Here is a 23,196-nt window from a genome sequence, read left to right on the forward strand (position 1 = left end):
TGTGTGTGTGTGTGTGTGTGTGCGCGTGTGAGAGCACGATGATGTGCAAATGCTGCTCAAAACGCCATTCCTTTTCCTCACTGGATGAAAACCGGTACACTGAAGCCTTTTGCAAGCTCGTTTTATTTAGCTAAAAAACCGCATCCTTATGTGACATTTTTTACATATATATAAAATTAATGTAATATTACAAATTACATCTGCACAATCTGATGCGAATGCACAAGAGCTTGAACTAAGATACGTGCACGAGTCAGAATGCGTGACTCATGTAGAGCATGCGCTGTTCCTGGAGCAACGCAATGAAACACATGGCAAATAAACCCAAATAATTCACAATCACTATGTTTTATTACAATAGTTCTCATTAATGTTATGTAATATGACAGTCCCAATCATAGTCATTATTAGTTGTGCATTGCTGCACGCTGAAGCTGATCACCGCCGCACTTTTACTACCGATCGCCTCTGGCGTTAATTCTTAACCAAATGCATCCTATATGAGATACATCAGCTATAGATAGGCCTGCACAAAATAACAGAATATTACAACTTACATTTGCACAAAACAAAAGGCTGCGAATGCACAAGCAAACTGGCTGTCATGATGGTGTAACTCCAGCTATAAAATGGTCCCAGACAGAACTCCGGCACGCTCGCTTAATTTTTCCTCCTGTTTCACGATCATGAAAAGAGGAAACAAAACCGAAAAGTTACTAATATGTACCTTTAAGGTACTAATACGCACTCTTAAAATACTGATATGCACCTTTTAAGGTACTGAGTACCATTTAGGGGTGAGTAAGGCACAAAGATGTACCTTTTCACTTTTGTACCTAAAGGTAACGCCACAGTGACATGAATTTTTTTACTGAGAGTGTACAGTGTGGAAATGAACTGGTATTTATCATCGCTGAAGTGAACGACGATACAATTGCAAATGGACAAACAAGCGAACATGACACATGAGCCTATTCAAGCAAACGCCAGCATTAGTTCTGTGAACCCCCCCCCCCCCCAATGTTAACTCACCTCTCGAGAAGAAAGCACTTTCTTTTGTTTCATCTTCCCCTTTTTTTTTCTCTCTCTTTCTGTTGCCACTCTGCCAGTGCCTGTGTATGTCGTGTATTTTGAATAGTGACGTGCACTGAGCGCTCTTCTCTCCCATTAGAAGACTCACTGCTGATTGGCTACAAGTTTGTTTATGCACTCGGCCTGAGTCCGTTTGGTAAAGCTGATTTGAAATAACACTTACCCCACATTTAAAAGCAAATGTGTTTTAGACAACCCCAACCCCCCCCCCCCCCCCCCCCCCATTGGAAGTTGCATTCAAACACATTTGGCCTAAAAATCTGAAGAGGCATATTTAAATGTGCATGATGCTTCAGCCTTGCAAACATCAGTATCTTATTACATTTAGCTCTAATCCTCAGCCTTTAGAAGATGTTCATGAAGGGAATCATGCTAATACTGCAGAGATTCTCAGATCCGAACAACAAAGCGTTCACGTCCATCTCAAATCGTTAAAGAAACCGCAAAGCGTGCCGTAAGGGTCTTTAAGGAGATTCAAACAAATAAATGTAATACAAATTCTACGTAGTAACATATGGGTAGATGGTTCTACCTGCTGCTTTACTCCATCACTGTCTAAATTAAAACACAGCTGCAAAACTCTAATCCTCCGAACAGCAGGCCTCATTACTGACTGCCTCTCTCTATTGATCCAAACTAAACAGCTCACACTGTTGGTCTGCTTTGTTCCATGCGGTGATGTTTGCCAAACAAAAATTCCTCAGGTATATGTAACTGCGAGGTATGAGACCCATAGTGCGGCACTAAATCCTTACCCTTCAAATAATCCCTGTATTCAGACTTAGTCTCCTTAGAAACATTTTAGATGGCCCACAGATCAGCCAAGAGTTACACAAAAGAGAAAATCCAGAGAACGAAGAAAGATATATACAGTCTCCTTTATCCTATGGTCACATTCTTTACAACCTGTACTAACACCTCTTACAGCTAGAGTGCTTCCTATTAGTGGGAAACTGTTGGCTGGCATGTGACCTTTTCACATTCATCCTGGTGTGAAAATGAAGCACATTTGAGCTCGGTTCTCTCTTTTGATCAAATCTAGTTATGAGTATGAGGGCGTTTCAGCATTTTCTTTTTTCGTTCTCCATTTCGTGCTTGATTGTTTGCTTGCCTCCTGTTGAGTTCTTGCTTTTGTCTTTATACAAAATATTAAAGTAAAATTATATTGAACAAAGATGTTCTTGTTGACATCTCGCTTTGTACTTTATTTTAATTATTTTCTGTTATGTTCTGTTGATTTATTGCTTTTGTGTTTATTCTTCAGTTATTTTGCGTCATTATTTTGTGTAAAATGCATTTCTCCTCCACATTAAGTTATTCGTGGAATTTGAGCTCCGTTCTTTCCTTTAGAATCTGGTTTTGTACTATGAGAGTTTTTCCTTCCATCTTTTCCTTCTTTCATATTGTTTTGCTTTTTTTTCTAAATAATAATACAATTATTAATATAATTACAATTATATTAGTATAATTATGAATAAATGCTGAAATATGACGATTATTTTGTTTAACTAGAGCTTTTCCGATAGCATAACTTCCTTCCTTCCTTCCTTCCTTCCTTCCTTCCTTCCTTCCTCCCTCCCTCCCTCCCTCCCTCCCTCCCTCCCTCCCTCCCTCCCTCCCTCCCTCCCTCCCTCCCTCCCTTCCTTCCTTCCTTCCTTCCTTCCTTCCTTCCTTCCTTCCTTCCTTCCTCCCTCCCTCCCTCCCTCCCTCCCTCCCTCCCTCCCGGAAGTATAGCATTGTTTATCGTTTGTTTGATACGAACTAGAAAGCTGCATTGCTGCTCGACTTGTTTAAAATTCTATGTATTTAGAATAAAAGATGAAATTGTGGGTTAGAATGCAAATACATATTTTCTGTGGAGCCATTGCAACGCTGCAGAAAAATAAGATGCAAGAAGGATAGTCCTATATCCCACCAAATGCCTGTATAAACAGATACACAGCATAGAAAAAAATATTTTCACTAAAGAGCATTTCAGGGGGAAAGGGAAGAAAGTTATAAATGTCGGAAAACAGAGGCGATGATATTGTTCTGAGCAGGAGAATGTGTTGAAAATGAAATACAGAAAGAGCCATAGTGAGCATGATTAGGGCTGTACATCTCTACAACAAAAACAAATCAATACTTTGGGCAGATGAATCAAATCTGGCCCATCAATCGAAATCCCATGGGATTGTTGAACGCTCCCTAACTCTGTCCTCCTATTTTTTTCCGATCCCTCTGATATCCTTCAGAAATACAGCACAATCCACCATACGACCTCAATATATAACATGACAATTGTTCTTCCAAGTGTTTTAGGAGATGAGGAACATCAAATCACGGATTACTCATCAACACAACATAACCATGGCACAATGACACAGCAGAAATCCCTGCACTCAAGTGCATCACCAGCCAACTCCCTCTCATAACCATATAGAGCACATTTTCAAGCCCTCCAGCTTTCAGGTCACTGTAAAATGAAAAATGCCTTTAAAACTAGCAAGGGAGATTTATTTTTCAGCTAATTCACAAGCCCTCACAAAAAGGCAGCTGGCACAAAGGTTCACCTTAGTAGTTTGATTTAACACAGATGTCTGTATTTGTTATTTAGTTTTTTTATCCATCCATCCGTCCAAAGATATTTGCATGTGCACTTTGTTTCAGTTTAAATCATTTTCTTTGGTAGTAAAAGACCCAAGAAGTCTTAATATTACTCCTGGATTTTGTAATCTCCCCCATTGAGATTGTAATGATCATTAAAATGTTATTTTCAAATTATTCATGTCATTATCTAATGACTGAATGTTTTATTCCAGTTCTGGGTGAACGCAGTGCTAATTAATACCTTTTTTTCCCCCAAAGTTCTTGTTTTTTTCATTAGCTATTCTTGTGGTCTTATCTCTCTGCAGTCTTTGTCAATCAAACCAAACTTGCCAAATCAAACAGCAGTCAACACAGGGTGGGCTCAGTCCAGACTGCTTTACAATGGGCCCCTCCAGCTTGGAGCAGTAGGTGTCGTTCTCAGTATGGGAAAAAGTGCAGTACACAAATGTGAGCGAGAAAGAGATAGCCACGGAGTGTCAAAAGGGTAGACAGTGAAAAGGAAAAAAAAAGGAAGAGAAAGTTATTGAATTCAGATGTTGAGAAAGGTCAGGATCTTCAGTGGCATTGTATATGAACTTCTGATATTGTTCATAAAATACTGTAAAGTTAGGTTCAAAGAAAGAGGATATGTTTTGGCATGAAAGCTATTTTCTTTGCTATTGAAAATGTTGATCTCCCTGCACTCAAACATTCATTTTCTTTCGGGTCTGTCATTTGGGAAACAGAAGATAAAAGCTAAGTCTCGGATAACTTTCTTTAAATTTTTCCTCCGATATGCATCTATGACAAGACTCGGTAAGAAAAAAAAAACAAGACGAATGACAGCTGCACTCGAGCTGCATGAAAACTGTTCTCTAGCATGATTTGAGAATGTTTAAACAGCTAAGAAGCAAGAAAAACATCATGGTCAGATGTCACTTATTCACTTATTTGATTAATAAACTTCATTATTTCTTTATTTTACATAACTATTTAAATAAATATTTTCTTAAACCCACAATCTTTCACTTTACATCCATGGTTAAATGCAGGAAAAATAAATGTGGTCTCCAGGAGGGTATTATTATTATTGATAACTAATAAGGTTATGGCCATATTCATCTACACAACATCTGTGTTTTAGGGGCTTGAAAACACAAGCTTTTGCAAATGCTTTTGTCAGAGTACAATTTTTTGACAATGATGCCATTATCGTTCCCCTATGTAAACAACAAAAAATGTGAATTTGTGAAAACAGCGATGTCATGCACATATTTAGTGTTAAGTCTATAGGTGTGTAGTGTTTCTTTACAAAGTGACAGTGCTAAATACAGGCCAGGCAGCAGAATACAGTGACACAGTATACCGTAAACGTAACCTAAAACTAAAATGATGGGGGGGAAAAAGATAGATAACACTTTGATTTATGGTCCAGTTCTCATTATTATCTAGTTGCCTATTAGCATTCATATTACTATGATATTGGCTGTTTATAAGTACTTATAAAGCACATATTATTATTAATGACTTTTTCTGCATGACCAAATTCTACTTCCCTTAATCTTACCCAATACTTAAACTACAACTACCCTACTAAATATTGGTCTAAGGAAGGAAGGAATAGTGGTGAACCGGCATCAGGGTCATGGGCGGCCAAGGCTCATTGATGCACGTGGGGAGCGAAGGCTGGCCTGTGGGCTCCGATCAAACAGACGAGCTACTGTAGCTCAAGATGTTAATGCTGGTTCTGATAGAAAGGAGTCAGACTGCATCACAGTTTGTTGCGTATGGGGCTGCATAGCCACAGACCTGTCAGGGTGTCCATGCTGACCTCTGTACAACGCCGAAAGCACCAACAGTGGACATGTGAGTATCAGAACTGGACCAGGAAGCAATGGAAGAAGGTGGCATGGTCTGATGAATCACATTTTCTTTTACATAACGTGGATGGCCGGGTGTGTGCGCGTCACTTACCTGGGGAACACATGGCACTAGGATGCACTATGGGAAGAAGGCAAGCCGGTAGAAGCAGTGTGACACTTTGGGCAATGTTCTGCTGGGAAACCTTGGGTCCTGCCATCCATGTGTATGTTACTTTGACACAAACCACCTACCTAAGCATTGTTGCAGACCATGCATGGAAACGTTATTCCCTGGTGGCTGTGGCTAGCGTTCTTAGGTACCTCCGCTCAAATTTAATTTCCCTTCCATCCGTCTTGGATTGCAGAATCTTCTCTGGTTTTCTCCGGTCAAATTTTAACTGGTCCAATCAGCGAACAGAGGGAGTGGCTGAGAATGAAGACATTGATGTTGACATACGTCACAAACAAATGTTAGTGATTGTTTATGGAAGATCCAGAGTGGCTCTGGGCAGATACAATAGATTTAAATTTCAACAGAGAACCTATCCTGAAGAGAGTTAACGCTTGTCAAGGAAGAGTGGCCAGGACCAGGTAGGACCAGGCTAGGCTGTGGCCTCTTACAGCAGGATAATGCGCACTGCCACAAAGCAAAAATGGTTCAGGAATCGTTTGAGGAACACAACGACGAGTTCGTGGAATTGACATGGCCTCCAAAAAGTAACTTAGATATTTTGATTAAAATGTAATGTTACTTTACTAGTTACTTGAAAAAGTAATCTGATTATGTAACTCACATTTATATGTAATGTGTTACCCCAAAGCTGACCATTGATGCCAATAAAAGCCCTTTCTTTTTAAGAATGCACTGCAAAGAACATTTAAATATATTTCTACTTTTGTATAATGAAAAGGTTCCATGGATGTCAAAGGTTCCTCAGGGTTCCCTCAATCCCAATGAAGACCTTTATTTTTAAGAGGGAGGCAGTTTCATTTAGTTTAGTTTGAAGTACTACAATAACTAAAACTAAATAAACAAAAAAAATATACCGTATGTTCTTGTTGAAGAGAGAGTGAATTGTGTTGTGCCATCTGATCCCTGTTGCTGCCGGTGCACAGGTGTTTGTGTCGCAGTAAAGAGAACCTGACTAATTTGTTACAGGCTGTTCCTACACAGAAAGGTGAAGCCACTGTGAATTGGCACGGCTATCAAAAGCCTTGTTTTTTAAGATGTTTTTCTAGTGCAGACCTATGGGGACCTCTTCACAAGTACATTATATCCAGTCCAGGCTTTGTCATCCATCTTTTTTAAGTTGTTCTCCAGCTTCCATCATCTTTTGTTATATCATGCTTTATTCAAACGGTGGAAGTAAGAGGTGCTTTGCACCTTTGCAGAATGATTTTTTTCAAAAATGCAGTATTTAATTAGTGACTAGCATTTCACATTCAGAACCGTTCACAAATGTAGGAAAAATGTCAGAAAAAGGGGGAAAAAAGTATCCCGAAGAGTGTGTGGTCTGCTGGATTTTGATGCTTTTGATACTTCGGCTCAGAGTCAGAGAGGTGCGGCGGGCGGAGAAGATTGCCAAGCTCAGGCGGTTTTCTCTTTTAAATATATAATCGTTTTGTGAGTTTTGACCTGCCCTTGCAAAGTTATTGACATAGCAATTTTTTTTTGCCAAGCTATGAAAACACAGCATATGAATATGTATCCACATGTACCTTTTGCTTGTGAAAATAAGCAATTACAAAAAAAGAAAAACTTACTTCAAATGCTGTTTGACCTTATAAGCTGTGGGTTACGGTACTGATTAGGCCTTGAAGGCAAGGCTGGCAGATTCATAATACTGGATAATCAACTGCACAAGGTTTGTTTTTTTTGGTCTAGCAAATTCTCTTCTTTTTTTGTATATTCCTGTCATAGATGCAGACAGTGAGATAGGTCAAGTATTTTGTATGATGAAATGGATGTTGCTTCCCATTTCAAGAAATTGAATCTCAAACCCTCCTGAATAGCCCTGCATGTCTTCAGAGGATATTTCAAACAAAATAGAAGTTGGAAGGAAGCGCACTGTTCCTCCATCCTTGGCAGCCATGATGAACTTCATCTGAAGTAATTTTTTTCTCCCTCTATGTGCCAGATGCACTTGACTCTTAATCAACAGTGAAAGTCGGTATCAGAGAAGCTCTACTCTGTTCAAGGCCGTTACATTCTTCTCAGATGAGAAAAGACACACATTCCCCCCCAGAAACCCCTCAAAGTTCAGCTCACACGCCATTTGATAAAAGATTACAACAGCAATGCTGAGAACGTTCTCAAACATGATGGCCTTACTTTATATATATAACTCTATTAGCTATCAGTATTGAGGAAGGGATTTTAAAACTTTAGCTTTTTTAGCGCAATTTGATTTTATTTACATAAAACAAGCTAAAAGCAGCCAACCACACTGCAACTATTCAAGGAGGATACTATATCAGAAAAGCATTTATCTGGCAATTAAAAAATGAAGATCGACAACTCAATTAGGCAGAGAGCACTAAACAGAACTAGAGAAACCATGGTGAACAGCAGCATTTACATACCAAAATATAAAATATTCCTATAAAACTTATGAAAAACGTATGCTAGCACTTTGATCACTTGACTTTTCTTTTGCACATATGATATGGGTCAATATTTAGGAATAATATTAAGACATTTGTCTGTTTAGTAGTATTTTGAGATCTTTTAGGAGCAACATTATAGAGACCAAAATTGATCTCAAAAACGTCTATTGATATCCGACATCTGCGCTCCACTCTTGAAAAGCACAGGTCGCCACAAGTGCGCTGTCATGGATTTTGGGGTTCTTCCAGATGTTACGCTTAAGAGCCGAGACCTATTTTGAATGATCAGAAACAGAGTCTTCACTTCATCCTGAGATCCTTTACATCAGGCCAAATCACACTGAAATAGCAATATCCACAGGAGAGGGCAGTGAAATAGTAGTAATATAAAACCATTCATGTGTGTGATAGCTTCATTAATGAATCGTTGTGAGAAGTTTCCCCCAGACAGAAGAGTGCCAGAATCTGCTCTTATTTTTCACGACGCATCAACTGTGACAGTCAAATGAGATTTGTTGTAAATCTTTTGCTCGTGGCAGTGTGGATTCTGACAGACTTCAGAATGCACATGTAAGCTAACGCATCTTACATGAAATATATGAAAATTATTCTCATATCCAGTACATTAAAGCACAGCTTGAAGTGTTTTTGAAATGATAACACAATTCCTCTGGTTTTATTAATTTGGTTGTTGTAAGGTATAGAACCTCTTGAACTGTCAGTCAGTCTTGTATGTTGTAGTTTAGCAATTGGAGCTTGGCTGAGTAGTCGAAAACACCAGATTGCTTTCGGGATGTGAACACTCATGTGGTCTGTGTGTTCTAACAGCCTCAAAAAGGCCACCTACTGAATTAACGCATGAACATTTCGAAAAGCGGCAAACTTTGCTAATTTCCAACTTTCTGCATGTCTAACACTTACAGTGTTCGGCGTAGTTTTGGAACTGTCAGAGCATAAACAAAAGCCGATGCTTTCCGTATTTTTTCCGTCTCTGGTCGCATCAATTTTAAAATTTTAGATCAAAAGAAAAACATATACCCGCCCATAGATCATCCCCTTGAAGAAATCAGAACAGAAGTGGTTGAAACTGGACAAAAAATAAATATAAAAACACAGGGTGTAAACGGGTATGTTTCCCTCATCTACGTGTGATCTGATAGACCAAAATGCATCATAGTGATAGTTCACCCACAAATGAAAATGTGATGTTTATCTGCACAAATGAAGATTTTTAACTCCAACTGTTGCACTGTGCCAGGTATATAATGCAGTTCAATGGGGTGTATTTCTATGAGAGAAAACGCATACGAACACATTCATACACATACGAATCCATGTTAAACCCTGCGTTCGTGGCGATACATTGATGTCTTAAGACACGAAACGATCGGTTTCTGCAAGAAACTGAACAGTTTTTTTTTTTTTTTTTTTTTACCTAATACCTAACATCATTAACCTAATATATTACTTCCATCGAATAAGGTAAAATTCCTGCCGTAATCATAGATATATTTACATAGATGCCTCATGAGGTAAAAAAAAAAAAACATATTGTGGGTTTCTCACAATTTATTGTCACAAGCCGCAAGGTTTAATATGGATTCGTATGTCTGTGTTTATTACTCTCATAGTGGCTCTCATAGAAAACACCCCATTGACATGCATTATACAAGCAACGGTTGGAGTTAAACATCTTCATTTGTGTTCTACTGAAGAAACAAACACACCTACATCTTGGATGCCCTGGGGGTAAGCATGAACCTCACATTTTCATTTTTGAGTGAACTATCCCTTTAATACCAGATGGAAACTACATTTAATTTCATGTTTCAATTACATTTAATAAAATCTGACAATTGCATCATTAACAATTTGGAAAACAAATTAGTACAATGTGACAAACTATTTCATGCACATGATTTACTTAAAATGAGGAATCAAATTATATTGTGCACATGATTTGGTAAAATTAGGGAAATTATTCTTGGAAACACTTTATTTTATTCACTTTGTAAAGACAAACTAGTTGCTTATTAGCATGGAAATTAGCATGTATACTAGGATATTGGCTGTTTATGAATATTTCTAAAGCACATATTAATGACTTATTCTGCATGACCATATTTTACATTACTTAATCTACCTAAACTTAAACGAAACACACCTAACTTACTTCTAACTGCTTACTGACTATTAATAAGCAATAAATTAGGAGTTTATTGAGGCAAAAGTCATATGTAATAGTGAACATGTGTTCCCCATACTAAAGTGTTAGCAAATTCTTAATTTTTACCCACAATTTGACATGTGCAGGGCTCCGTAGTTTTGAGACATTTCAATTAGTGAAAGGAAGAAATAAAACAATCCAATAAATTATTTAAAATATATGCATTTACTGACTTAATGCTGATAAACAACTAATATAATTTGCATCTTTAAATATTTTATCCAATATATCAAGATTAATTGAATGCATGATGAAGATGTGAAAATGTAGTGCTTAGGAAAGACCAAGTTGATTTTTGCAGCGGTTTTGATCTATTTTTAGAGGCGAAATAATATCCAACATATGTATTCCTGTACCTTTAACACCGTCAGATCTCTGTTGGACTTGATGTATGACAGTTCTTCACCCAGGGACATTGTTTTTGCAGCACAATATTACCTATAAAAGTAAGGCCATGAGGAAAGCTCTAAATATAGCTGTGTGAATGTTGATAAGGTCTGCCTTTGTTCTCTGTCTCTCTCAGTGCATTTTCAAAATAAAGAGAAACTTTTAGAGGATATTCAAAGATATTAAATTTGCCCTCAGCCTTAAGGGCGAGCTCGTTTAAATCTCACATAGTGCATATACAGAGACGCCACGCAAAAGAAACTACAAAGAGAAAGGGAATATGTAAGCTGACAGCGAGAGTTACAAAACCCACCAAACTGATTAAAAATATACATGGATATATAAATGTGAACATCAGTAACTGTGAAAGTTACTGAAAATGTTATGTAACTGATGTAAAAATTCAATTTTCTTTTTTATCAGACATTGGTCTTCTTGTCTGTGAAATGTATGCACTTGTAAGAACCGAACCACCCAGTGGTCCCCTAGAAGGAATAATGACTTCCCGAGAGATCAGCTGGCTCTAGAATCCGCTCCAGTTATATGATCCGATCGTCCTGTAGAACGTCTATCCTTTACTGACCCCCAAAAAATGAGCGCAGACTTCCATATCCACTCCAGTTGTGGAGGAAATTCACTAGGAAGAAGCATATAGTCAGGGGTGAGAAACCAAGTAGGACAGGTGGTAATTTTTTTTTTGCAAAGGAACAAACACTAAGGCTGTGGGACGTTCACCCAAGCATCAAAGTCAGGAGGAAAATGCTCCACAAAGGCCAAACACAAAGAGACTCACCTCAAAGACTCAAAGGCAGACCAAAGAGAAAAAAGAATCAAAAAGAAGCTGAAGGGCCTGATATTGAATATAGCACAATATCATAATCTCTCAATAAAAGTGCACAAGGAGAGCGGGTATAAATTGAGTTATCGACTGAGTCATGATGGATTGTTATAATTCCAGCTTGACATTTTTAAAATGATAAATAAAAGTTTTTTACAGCATAAATAAGCCTAAATATCAGTTAACTGCAAAAAAAAAATGTTTGTATTTAATACATTTATCTTGTTTTGAAAATGTTTAGATATAAGATTGAGCCACAGCATATTATTAGATGGGAATAAATCCTAAAGAAAGTTTCTTAGTCCACTAGCAAAAAGTTTTTTCCTTTTCTTTTTCTTGTTGTTTTGTTTTAAAGGGTTAGTTCACCCAACAAATAGCCTGGGAGAACCCATACAACTTCCGGCAAATTTAGATTTGCTCTGCAAGTAGTCTGGCAAAAAGGCCATTCAAACCCATTTCTAATCCTTCGAAATCGTGGCACCTCTCGAACCGTCGGGCCGGCTTTACACAATGACGACAGCGCAGTGACGGTGTGGAAGCAGGATGCCGCTGTGGAATATCGCTCATTCGAATCAGCTATCGCATCTGTTTTAAGCGATTTAAACTATTCCTTTTTGTTAAAACCCGAGCAAAGAACAACACTCGGCTACCAGATGTGGATTAACTTTACACCAGATACTTTGATGAGGTGTGTGTGATAATGTGCTAACACCACACAGCAGCTCTGGATCTGGCCTTTCTGTGTTTATTTCCTCACACTAGATCTGGTAATCATGTAAAATTTGTAAATAATTGTAAATATAAACTAGCGTAACTATGCTCAAGTCTGTAAATGTTCTAACACTTCGGAAACGTTTGTGAGACACAATTTTCTGAAGACTCCTCAATATTATTTTATTTTCAAAATATTGTAAATCGAGTTCTAATCACAATACAAATGCCTTACAACGGGGGCAAATGCGATCAGAGCTTGATGTTTTGAGTTCAACTGTCAATCTGAGATGTTTCAGTCGGTCTGAGATGCTATAGTTTTCCAAATTTAGAAAAAATGTTGATAGAGTGGCAGTGGACACCAGCTATTATCATATTTATTTTACAACAATGGCAAAAGTCATCAGAAGCCATTGCAATATCTTCCTTGAAATCACAAACAGAGAATTGCTGTCTCAGATGATTCTCCATTAGCCTGACAAGCCAGACCCATCAAGATGTTTGGTCTGGAAACTCACCATTGACAGCTCAATCCGAGCGGCGGGATAAACGGTTGTCTTTCAAACTCCCTCTGGACGCGATAGGATAGCGCTACAACCAACCAGAGCAACGAAGGTGAAACAGAGCTCGGTGATAGATTAAACATTCGCCGTATTCGGTCGGCAAAACTCCGAACACATCTTCCCTTTTTAAGAATGACTTCAGTGCCGTTCTTTATTTTCTCAGAGAAAAGCTTAACTCCAAGTCTTCCAGAATCGTGGTCAAAGCTGATTCGAAAGACCGCCGCAGTTCGCCAGCTTCTGTGTTTACTAGAAGAACGCAAACACAACTTGGCCGTCGTCATTATGGCCCCGCCCACCGACTCTATACACGATGTAATTGGCCCGGAAAGAGTTTGGCGTTTACAGCTCAGAAGGGTATTGAGCAGTGCCGTTTCTAGGCATAGGCAAACTAGGCGGTCGCCTAGGGCGCCAACAGCTGGGGGGCGCCAGTGAGCGCCCGCCCCAACAAGATTTTTTAGTTATTTCATATATATTTTATCATTAATATTTCGTACTTTTGCTATTTCAAGGCATTATGATTAGTTGTGATTATTGGAGTGAAGTCGCCATGGTGATAGTGGCGCTGCTGCAATGAAATGAGATCATGTAGAGGGCGGCAGGAAACGTCGTCATCCGTGGCGTTGTAACGCTTGTGTCCGAGTGAAAAATGCGGATAGCTCACTTAATGTAACTGGAGTGGATGCAAACACGGAGGCGATTAACATCAAACAGATCGCACTTTATTCCCCGCTGAACTCTCATCACAAACTCCCTTTCTGTCCACAGCATTACTTAATAAAACAAAACTGTTAGCAACAGAAAACAGAAAATAATCCCCACACATGGGAGCTCAAGACTCAGTGCGCACATACACAAAATGCAGACTTCGATTGCAGGGAGCACGCGCAACTCTTAAAGGGGCCACACTATATTTCTACTCGTTACAGCGTGCTTTAGTTTCATCATCATGAAAAGGTCAAAGCCATCAGGGGCTCAGTATCGTAAAAAGAAAAAAGAGGAAATATAAAAAAGAAAGCGAAATATAAAGGTATGTTTACCTGTATTTACTGGTTACTTGTTCTCACATATTTACTGGTTAACTTTACTTGTTCTCTACTAAGCTGATCGCTCTATCATAACGTTGAGCAAAACATTACACTGAATATTAGTACTGGACCGACCACACGCCATGCTCATTTATTACAGCTGCAGAACATTATAGCATAGTTCATTTGAAAAAAAAAAAAAAAAACATTACATCAGAGATAGCTGTTTAAATTGATCAAGTAGGCTAATACTGTCATAACCATAGGCATCACTAGGCCCTTTTTTATCTCAGCCCCCCCTGAACATCTGTGATCTCAGTGATAATAAACCTAGCTACATTATTCGATTAATGCATGTACAATAAGCCCATGAAACAAGGAAGTCATATTTGCTTTATAAGTTATAGTTTAAAAACTATAGGGGGAGGGGGGGGGGGGGGTGCAACATATGAATCTTGCCTAGGGTGCCAGAAAGGCTAGAAACGGCCCTGGTATTGAGAGTTGCTAGACGACACTCGCGGGCAGATTAGATTTGCTGCCGCTAGGGTGCGTCTAGATTTCTAGGCTAATTCTCCATTGCTCTGCATACGTCATCATCCATTGGTGACGTCCCTTTGAAAATGATTTGTCTATGAAGCTGTGCCCGATCATAACTCAGTTACTACTGAGAATGGTCTGGTTTAAGTATTTACCACACAAAATGTTGGATTAATGCTTCAAAAAAATGCCAATGGTTTAAGAAGGAGAAAAAAAAAAATGTATAGAGATGTTTAGATATTTTTAATGGAAACCAAGATGAAAAGTTTCACTGAGAATCAACTCATCAGTTTTGATCAACAAGCCATGTGCATTTAGTCATTGTGCAAATTGTAGACAATTGTACTAACTCTTTTGCACACGTGCCAAACAAATGCTAATGAGAACAAGAAACGAATTGTTCAGACACTGGGGGAAAAAAAAGGCTCATTTGACTATTGATCCAAAGCAATTGAGAAAAACTGTAATTGTACATGCATGCTTAGCAGTGAGCTGTCTATATGCTGCATACTCATGGTACAGTTAGTTCCAGATTACAGTAGCTGATCTGAATCTGTTTTGGCATCCATGGTCCAAACAGGTTCAAAACATGTCATGGTCCTTCAGCTTGCTCTATTTGGATTTTTACCACAACATTTGTAATCATTAATTATACAGTCTATTCACTCATTCAGCTACAGGGGATGGAAAGGGGATCAATTATTTAAGAATGTAGCAAGCAATGCGTTGCTAGCATGATTCTAATGTGTTAAGCAGCTGAAACAATAGTTTGCTGCTGATGTTCCCAAATCACATACTAGCATTCACCTGTTTTTGGTGAGTTTATGTCTGGTGATATTTATGACTGGCTTTACACTGTACATCTTTCTCCTTTATAAAACAATTAAATGATAACAGATATATGTACAACAGAGTCGATTTCAGGAAACATTTGAATTGATCTTTACTGAAATCAATGGGCTGTGTTTGAAAACTGCTTTCGGTGGCAAAATTGGAAATATCGAGCTGCATTTAGCAAAACTACCTTAAACAGGTTAATTTGTGGCACAAACAGCAATAAACCGGTAAGAGTGAAATTAATCTTTGTGACTGGGATTTAGACTCTCAATTAGGACACATCTGCACATACTCAATGTTGGAGATTGCACTGGCTTTATTTAAAACAAACCCTATATATGTCTTACTAGAATTGGAGATTTATTGGATAAGTGTTGCATAAAGATTCAGCATAGCAATATTGCAAGATTAAAAATCAAGGCAAACTGTTAATTCTGTAATATACACGTGTTTTGTATTTTCAAGTCGCATTTCAGAATATTATAATAAAATTGTATTAGCATCCATTTGTCATCATTAGTAACATTTATATTTATATAATTAGTAACTTTTATATTTATACAACTAGGACCACAGCTTTCTCCTTCCATGAGCAGCTGTTTATTAAACACTATTATTATTATTATTATTATTATAACCTCCATTATTTTGATTGCATATGGTTGGAACCATGGTAAGTGACAGTTCATCTTCTATTAAGCAAGGACTAATGTTGCCATTTTATTCTCCATAACGGTGTGCTGCACTTTTATAGCTCAACCGGTTTATACTAAACATAATTGCAAATAATGTAATTGAAAGTGAGCTCTTTTGTGCAGAGAATGCACTAAATCTAAAGTAGAATAGGTGCAACAATTCAAGCAACTAATGCTGGTCTTTTAGAAAGACAAGACAACATTCAGTGTTCAAAATTATCTAAAGAGATATACACTCACCTAAATGATTATTAGGAACACTATACTAATACTGTGTTTGACCCCCTTTCGCCTTCAGAACTGCCTTATTTCTACATAGCATTGATTCAACAAGGTGCTGAAAGCATTCTTTAGAAATGTTGGCTCATATTGATAGGATAGCATCTTGCAGTTGATGGAGATTTGTGGGATGCACATCCAGGGCACGAAGCTCCCGTTCCACCACATCGCAAAGATGCTCTGTTGGGTTCAGATCTGGTGACTGTGGGGGCCATTTTAGTACAGTGAACTCATTGTCATGTTCAAGAAACCAATTTGAAATGATTTGGGCTTTGTGACATGGTGCATTATCCTGCTTGAAGAACCAGCCCAGACCGGCCCGTCTGGCACCAACAACCATGCCACGCTCAAAATTGCTTAAATCTCCTTTCTTTCCTATTCTGACATTCAGTTTGGAGTTCAGGAGATTGTCCTGACCAGGACCACACCCCTAAATGCATTGAAGCAACTGCCATGTGATTGGTTGATTAGATAATTGCATTATGAGAAATTGAACAGGTGTTCCTAATAATCCTTTAGGTGAGTGTATATTAGATAATGATGGGAACCAGTTATATTCTCACACATTTTCGCTTAGTAAAACAAGCGAACAAATTATTATATTGTGTACACTATTTCCTTAAATCCAAGGAATACAGCATATATTTTTTTTCTCAAAGTGTGGGGCTCCAATGTACAATACATAATTGAGAATTTGAGATATGTTGTAATCAGTTCCCAATCTTTTTCAGCGATCATTTTCCAGGACATTTTCAATTTTACTATACGGCGAAGGTAATTGTGAATTTTTTTTTTTTTTGGTACATATTGCAAGTTATAAAGTCAGAATTGTGTGAATTATATATTTTTCCTCAGAATTGGACGTTTTAACTCACATTTGCAAGTTTATATCACAGTTCTGAGAGAAAAAAAGTGTCAATTGCAAGATATAGATATAGGTTAAACTTGCAAATGCAAGGGAAAAAAAGTCAGAATTCACAATTTTGACTTTATAAAACACAATTGTGAGTTTATATCACGCAACTTCTGCAACTAACAGCAATTGGTTTAGGACACATTTTACATTTTCTTAAATGTTTCAAGGTTTTCCAGGATGAGTGGGAACCCTAAGTTACATCAATTTATTTTGTTTTCAAGTTATGATGTTCCCAAATTTAAGTAAGCAGAACTAACACGTTTTGAGTATTTAGTACTCATGCATTTTAATTGCTCCTAACTTGAAAAACTGAGTTAGCTAACTTATACATTATGATAGCAATTAACACGTGATGAGTTGGAGGTTAATAAATCACAGAGTAATTTCCATTTTTGGGTGAACTATCCCTTTAGTATTTTAAGCGTTACAGCGTATACATTCTGTATTTCTGCCCTGTATGTCATATTTTTGAATATGCACTAGATGTCTTCAGTAATTGCATTCATCCTTGACAAAGTGAAACAAGCATTTGAGCCAAGGTTGCTCTAGTTTGATATGCATATGCCATAATTTGCTGACTACTAGACCATGATACATTTTAATTACAGGCCCTAGTATCCTCATCTGTGATTATTAGCGGAAGTCATTCTGAATTTCTTGAGTCAATCACACAAACTCACTTACACACAAAAGGAAATGGGCTTAAATTGATCTTCATCCCTTGTGATTTCACCTTTTCTCTTTCGTTGTGTTGGCCGCATAGAATGATTACAACTAGTTGAGCAAATCTGTGTCAATGTCTTTTGTTGTTGTCTCTTAGGAAACAGTGAGCCAGATTTACTAAACAGGGAAAATTAGTGTTAGAGCGCAATTCCAAAAAAAGCACAGATGGGAGTGGAAAGTTCTGCGAGTGATCTACTAATCATAAAGAACACGGACGGATCATTTCCATAATGACTAACGCATTCTACCAAGAACAACGCAAATTAGAGACATGGTTTTTTGGGCAGTAAATAATAGTGCAAATACTAATAAACTGATGAGCACAAATCACCTTGCATTTAAATACTCTCCTCCCATACATGTTGTGTCTAAAAGGGAAACTCCTATAAATACATTAGCAATAAGGTCAGCCTGTCCACACCTTTTTGTGTTCATTTCTCACTGTGTGTCTTTAGAAAAAACTTTTTTTTTTTTTTTTTTTTTTTTTATGCCAAAAGATGCCATCTGGGCCAAATACTTTTCCTTCACGATCACCTGCAGCGCCCCCTAGCCATAGTAAATATTTGAAAAGTTATAAAAGGTAACCCACAATTTGATCAGCCATCTTTGTCTCAGGAGATATGAAAGCAGGTCTTTGCAGCACAGACATTTAAACATGAGATTGCATTAATGGGGCTCAGAATGGGTTTTCCTCCACAGCACCTGATCACCTGTATGTGCTGACTCCACAAATAAAGGCTATGTTATTGAAAAAGTGAGACAGAGATTTCTCTCTGGGTCTTCTAGATTCTATTAGCTGTGAAGAAAAATCTATGAAGGAAATCATTCGGATTTCATTTTTCTTTCCCAGGGTAAGTTTATGGTAGTCTGTTCCTTCAGACTTTCCAGAAAGCATAACCTTTGACCCCTACCATGTCATTTGTTGCATTGTTTTTTTTGTTTGTTTCTGTTGACTGCACTGAGCCATTTTGTGCATTCAGCTAACTCCGAGTACAACACCATTACTTCTCCAGATAGTTCAATGAAGGTCTTACAGTACACATGTGCTGCATCTGAAATTGAATACTTCCCTATTATATAGTACGCCAAATGTAGAATGTTCGAATAAATAGTATTCGAAAAACAGTAGGAGAAAGTCCCTGGGTGACTTACTGCTTCTGCCAAGATTCTGAAGTGCACATTCTATGGACTCTTTACTATCTTTTATAGGAGATGACTTATAGCAGTGGAGCAACCATACACTGAGCATTTTAACATGGGGCTCAATGAGATTCTGCTCCCTTCTGAAGCCTGTCCCTAGTGGCCAGTCGATCAGCTGCAGTTTAAGTCACTTCCGTATTGGCTTCTAGAGAGACCGTGGGAGGTTGCCATGAGTGACCATGTATGTCATACTACAAAAAGGACCATACAAGTTTTTGTTTCAAGGTTTGGGATAGCATATGAGTTTGAAATGACATGAGCGAGTAGATAGTTTAATTAAAATATTTAAAAAAAACTTTTTTCCCCTTATATGACACGTACAGGTAAACACATACAGGTGAATTTAATCACACTGATTATCTCTTCATCATGCCACCTGTTAGTGTGTGGGATATATTAGACAACTGAACATTTTGTCCTCAAAGTTAATGTGGTAGAAGCAGGAAAAAGAGGCAAGTGTAAGGATTCGCTGAAGTGTAAGTTTGACAAGGGTCGAAATGTGATGGCTAGATGACTGGGTCAGTCTGGGTTAAAGGGTTAGTTCACCCAAAAATGAAAATTCTCTCATTAATTACTTACCCTAATGAAATGACACCCGTATGAATCGGTTATGAATCAGCTGCAGACGAGTCAGGGTGCACATGTTGACCCATGTCCACTGCAGAAATCTCCAAAAGTGGGAGCATCAGAACTGGACCACAGAGCAATGGAAGAAAGTGACCAGTTTGACACAATGTTACAACGCCTGGTCATAATGTTATGCCTGATAGGTGTATATATATATATATATATATATATATATATATATATATATATATATATATATATATATATATATATATATATATATATATATATATATATATATATATATAGGCTAATATATGGGTGAACTATTCTATTAACCTTATGTTCATGCACAACTAACAATGCACATTCAAGAACTTTTGGAAGAAATGAAGATATTCTGTCTTTAGAGAAGGGCAATCATAATATCAAAATCTTAATCAAATCATAATCATAATCCTGTATTTCAAAGAATAAAATCACATTTGAACATCATTACCCAATCATGATGCATTGAAACGTTTGCTTCAAGTGCTTAGAGCATATTCAAATCATATTGTAGTTAGACTTTTCCTAAGAGTCCTCATGTGTTTAAAGTTTTTTTTTCTTTTTTCTCACAGATTCTTAGATGTGCAACTCAAAGCTCCTTTTGAAAGTAAAATATTCTTTTTGTCTGTGAGTGCTTAAGGAACCACAGCAGTGGGATTTCTCCTCTAATTACCAAAATGTTGATGATGAAAAATGACAAAAAATGCAAAAACTGGAAATAGATCCCAGACTGCCGTGTGGAACGGGAGCATTTAACATTCTGTCAGAGCCAGCGGTGCTGTTCGCGTGATGCATGTCAACATTCTCTTTTGATGAGAGCAGCCATTGAAATTCTCGCCGCACTCTCGGCGGAAAAGAGTGGCAAAGAGAAAAAAGGTGGTGCTGGCGTGACAGCCACGCCACATTACTCAGCAGCTGCTGACTGATTGCATTTCACATGCAGCACTAGCAAATCTCAAATTGCTAACCTACTCTTTACACGCTTCCCATTGTGACATGAGGGGACAAACCTGCCAGGACAGAAAAATTCCCGTTGTGTGGTTTATTCAAAATTGGCTGTTTCATTTGTTGTTGACCCTCTGGGATATATACTTCTCAAGCTGGGATATTTTCAATGGTGTAGGCCACAAGTGCTGCGTTTTTGATCTTTGCAAAGACAGATACTTACATCATGGTTAGGTGTGATAGGATTGTGTGCGAATGGGTTTTCACCATATTGTGATTTTGGAGTTTAATTAGCTAAAGCATGTTTCATGCATTATCCATTTTAGTTTAATTTCCGCATTGTACAGACAAAGCAACTAGTAATAGAGCATTCAACTAGGCCTGTCACGATAACATTTTACTGGACGATAAATTGGCCAAGGAATTATTGCGATAAATTGATAATATTGTCGTTCTAAGACCATTTTCATCTAAAATAATGATAATGGCATAAAAATGCAGGTACACCTTTTCAAAGTTAATTTAATTTCTAAAGACTATTTAAAGCCGCACTTGGCTACTTTTGCTCTCGGGGTCCCCCTACAGTTTGGAAAAAATAATGTCCTCAACAACTGTCGTAAGATCTGTCATCCTACAACAGGGGATGCCATTGCGTGCATTTGTTGACATGACAACCCTGATAGCCCTGAACTAGTGATGCGCGGGTCGTCTCATAACCCGCGGACCCCGTATGTCTATTTAATGGTCGCGGGTGCGCGTGGGGTTGTAAAAATATATACAGTGGTGCGGTGCGGGCCAAATAACTTCATAAAAGTGGCGCCGCGGGTCGGTGCAGCACTAACAGTTCCCCTGAACACTGCAAGAGGAGTTCAGAGTTCTTCTGGCGTCGCGTGTAAAATGTCTTCATCCCAGGTAACGTTACAGTCAGTGGCATGTTTCAGCATGTCATATGAATATAATTTCATGGGTTTTATTTTTTTCAAACGCCGAATAATCACGATGCTCACGTTTACAAGCCAGCGTCATTATAGTAGTCTATTGGTTACCGTTTTACAGAATCTATATGATACTTCAGTTCAATGTTTGAGTGGTAGCTCACCGTAACAAGCATGACAGCATCGGTCGGGCACGCCTCCTCCAGCTCACCCCGACGAGCAAACGCTGGTCACATGTTGATCCTCGTCCTGCCTTTAATCCCATCACTTTTTCGTTTCCTCTTATTGCTTTCCTCCAACAAAACCTTTTCTTTCTTATTTGTCTCTGCTGCTTCGGACATGACTATATTATCCGACGAACAAAGTTGGGCTCGCACGTCCGAATTTAAGGAAGTGTTGGTGAAAGTGACGTAGGCCTATATGCCGTAAAGCAGTCGAATTTTGTAGTTCTTTTTGTTCTCGGGTTACTACCCGAAACCCGAAGTTTAAAAGTACGATTAAAAACGATATAGACCCCAATCAGGCTATGGCAGACGTGTCATTCAACCTATTGTAAGTCGATTTATCATCACAAGAGTCTTAAAAAATATATTATGAATGTTGAAAAGTTACCTAGTGCTGCTTTAACACTAAAAATGGAAAACATTTTAAATAACCACAATAAATGAACAAAACAACCAAACACAATTAAAGCATCGACTCTCAGTCTGTTTTAAAAAAATGCATTTAAATAAGTACCAACCACAATAAATAAAATGGATGAAAACTGCAATGGATGATTGTGTTTAGGAGCAATTTAGGGGCGTTTTGTTACGGAAGCCATCTGTAGTGGTCATTTTGTTTCCTTTAGACCACAAAATCAAAGATTCCACTAAAAAAGTGTGTTTTTGGTTGTTAGGGAAAGATAACCTTGTTCTGTTTTGTTTTAGGGAAACATAGTTCTGCAAGTCTGTTAGTTTGTTCCCGGTCATGAGCTGAAACCGCTCCAAACTAAATCAAATGTCTGTGTTTTGTTGGAAAATTGTGTGTGGAAGTGCATATAATTTGCCATGATGTAATGTGTGTGTCTTTTGATCTTTAAAAAAAAAATCTCAAATGGTGATTCTTGTTTTTTTAAAAAAAAAAAAAAAAAAAAAAAAGACTAGATTTTAAATCATTTTGAAAAATAAACACTTAGAATTTTTATGAATATTGCAAAGAATTATCAATTTGAACATTTTAAAAATGTAGTTCCTAAATTTATAGTATTAACTACTTTTTAGAAGTTGCAGTGTTTCAAATTTTACAAAAAATATCTGCAGTCAAATTCTCCGAACAAACATATGCCAAAAATAACCGCTTGTTCCTGGTGCTGGTATCATTCTGATGTCTCTACACTTCTACGCTTCCATTTACCTTATGTTCGGCAGAGTCAAGCGCATGGAGAATGTCAGAAGCTGAAGGCACATCTGTATACTGTATCCAGTGTAGACAGCATCATTGATTAATGTGTTCTATGTGCTTTTGACATGACACGACGCATCCAGTGTCGGCCAAAGTCAGCCGTTAAGCGATTGAACCAGTGGATGTAGGTGCGATGATGCAAAACTATTCGTTGATATCTTGCTCTGGAAGCCGGCATATGCAAATGCATT

At 37.9% G+C, this 23,196-nt stretch overlaps 2 long non-coding RNA genes across 2 annotated transcripts in view; one reads left to right on the forward strand and one right to left on the reverse strand.

Annotated features, from left to right (window-relative positions):
• Positions 1–23,196, forward strand: part of LOC137056244 (uncharacterized) — a 77,207-nt gene that overhangs the window by 39,662 nt on the left and 14,349 nt on the right. Inside the window, exon 2 of the long non-coding RNA XR_010900254.1 lies at positions 9,761–9,878. This is a non-coding gene — a long non-coding RNA (uncharacterized lncRNA). The remainder of the gene's footprint in view (positions 1–9,760; positions 9,879–23,196) is intronic.
• LOC137056242 (uncharacterized) overlaps positions 1–23,196 on the reverse strand; it is a 353,174-nt gene that overhangs the window by 18,010 nt on the left and 311,968 nt on the right. The window lies entirely within an intron of this gene.

This window comes from Pseudorasbora parva, chromosome 21, assembly GCF_024679245.1.
Source record: "Pseudorasbora parva isolate DD20220531a chromosome 21, ASM2467924v1, whole genome shotgun sequence".
Classification (NCBI taxonomy): domain Eukaryota; kingdom Metazoa; phylum Chordata; class Actinopteri; order Cypriniformes; family Gobionidae; genus Pseudorasbora; species Pseudorasbora parva.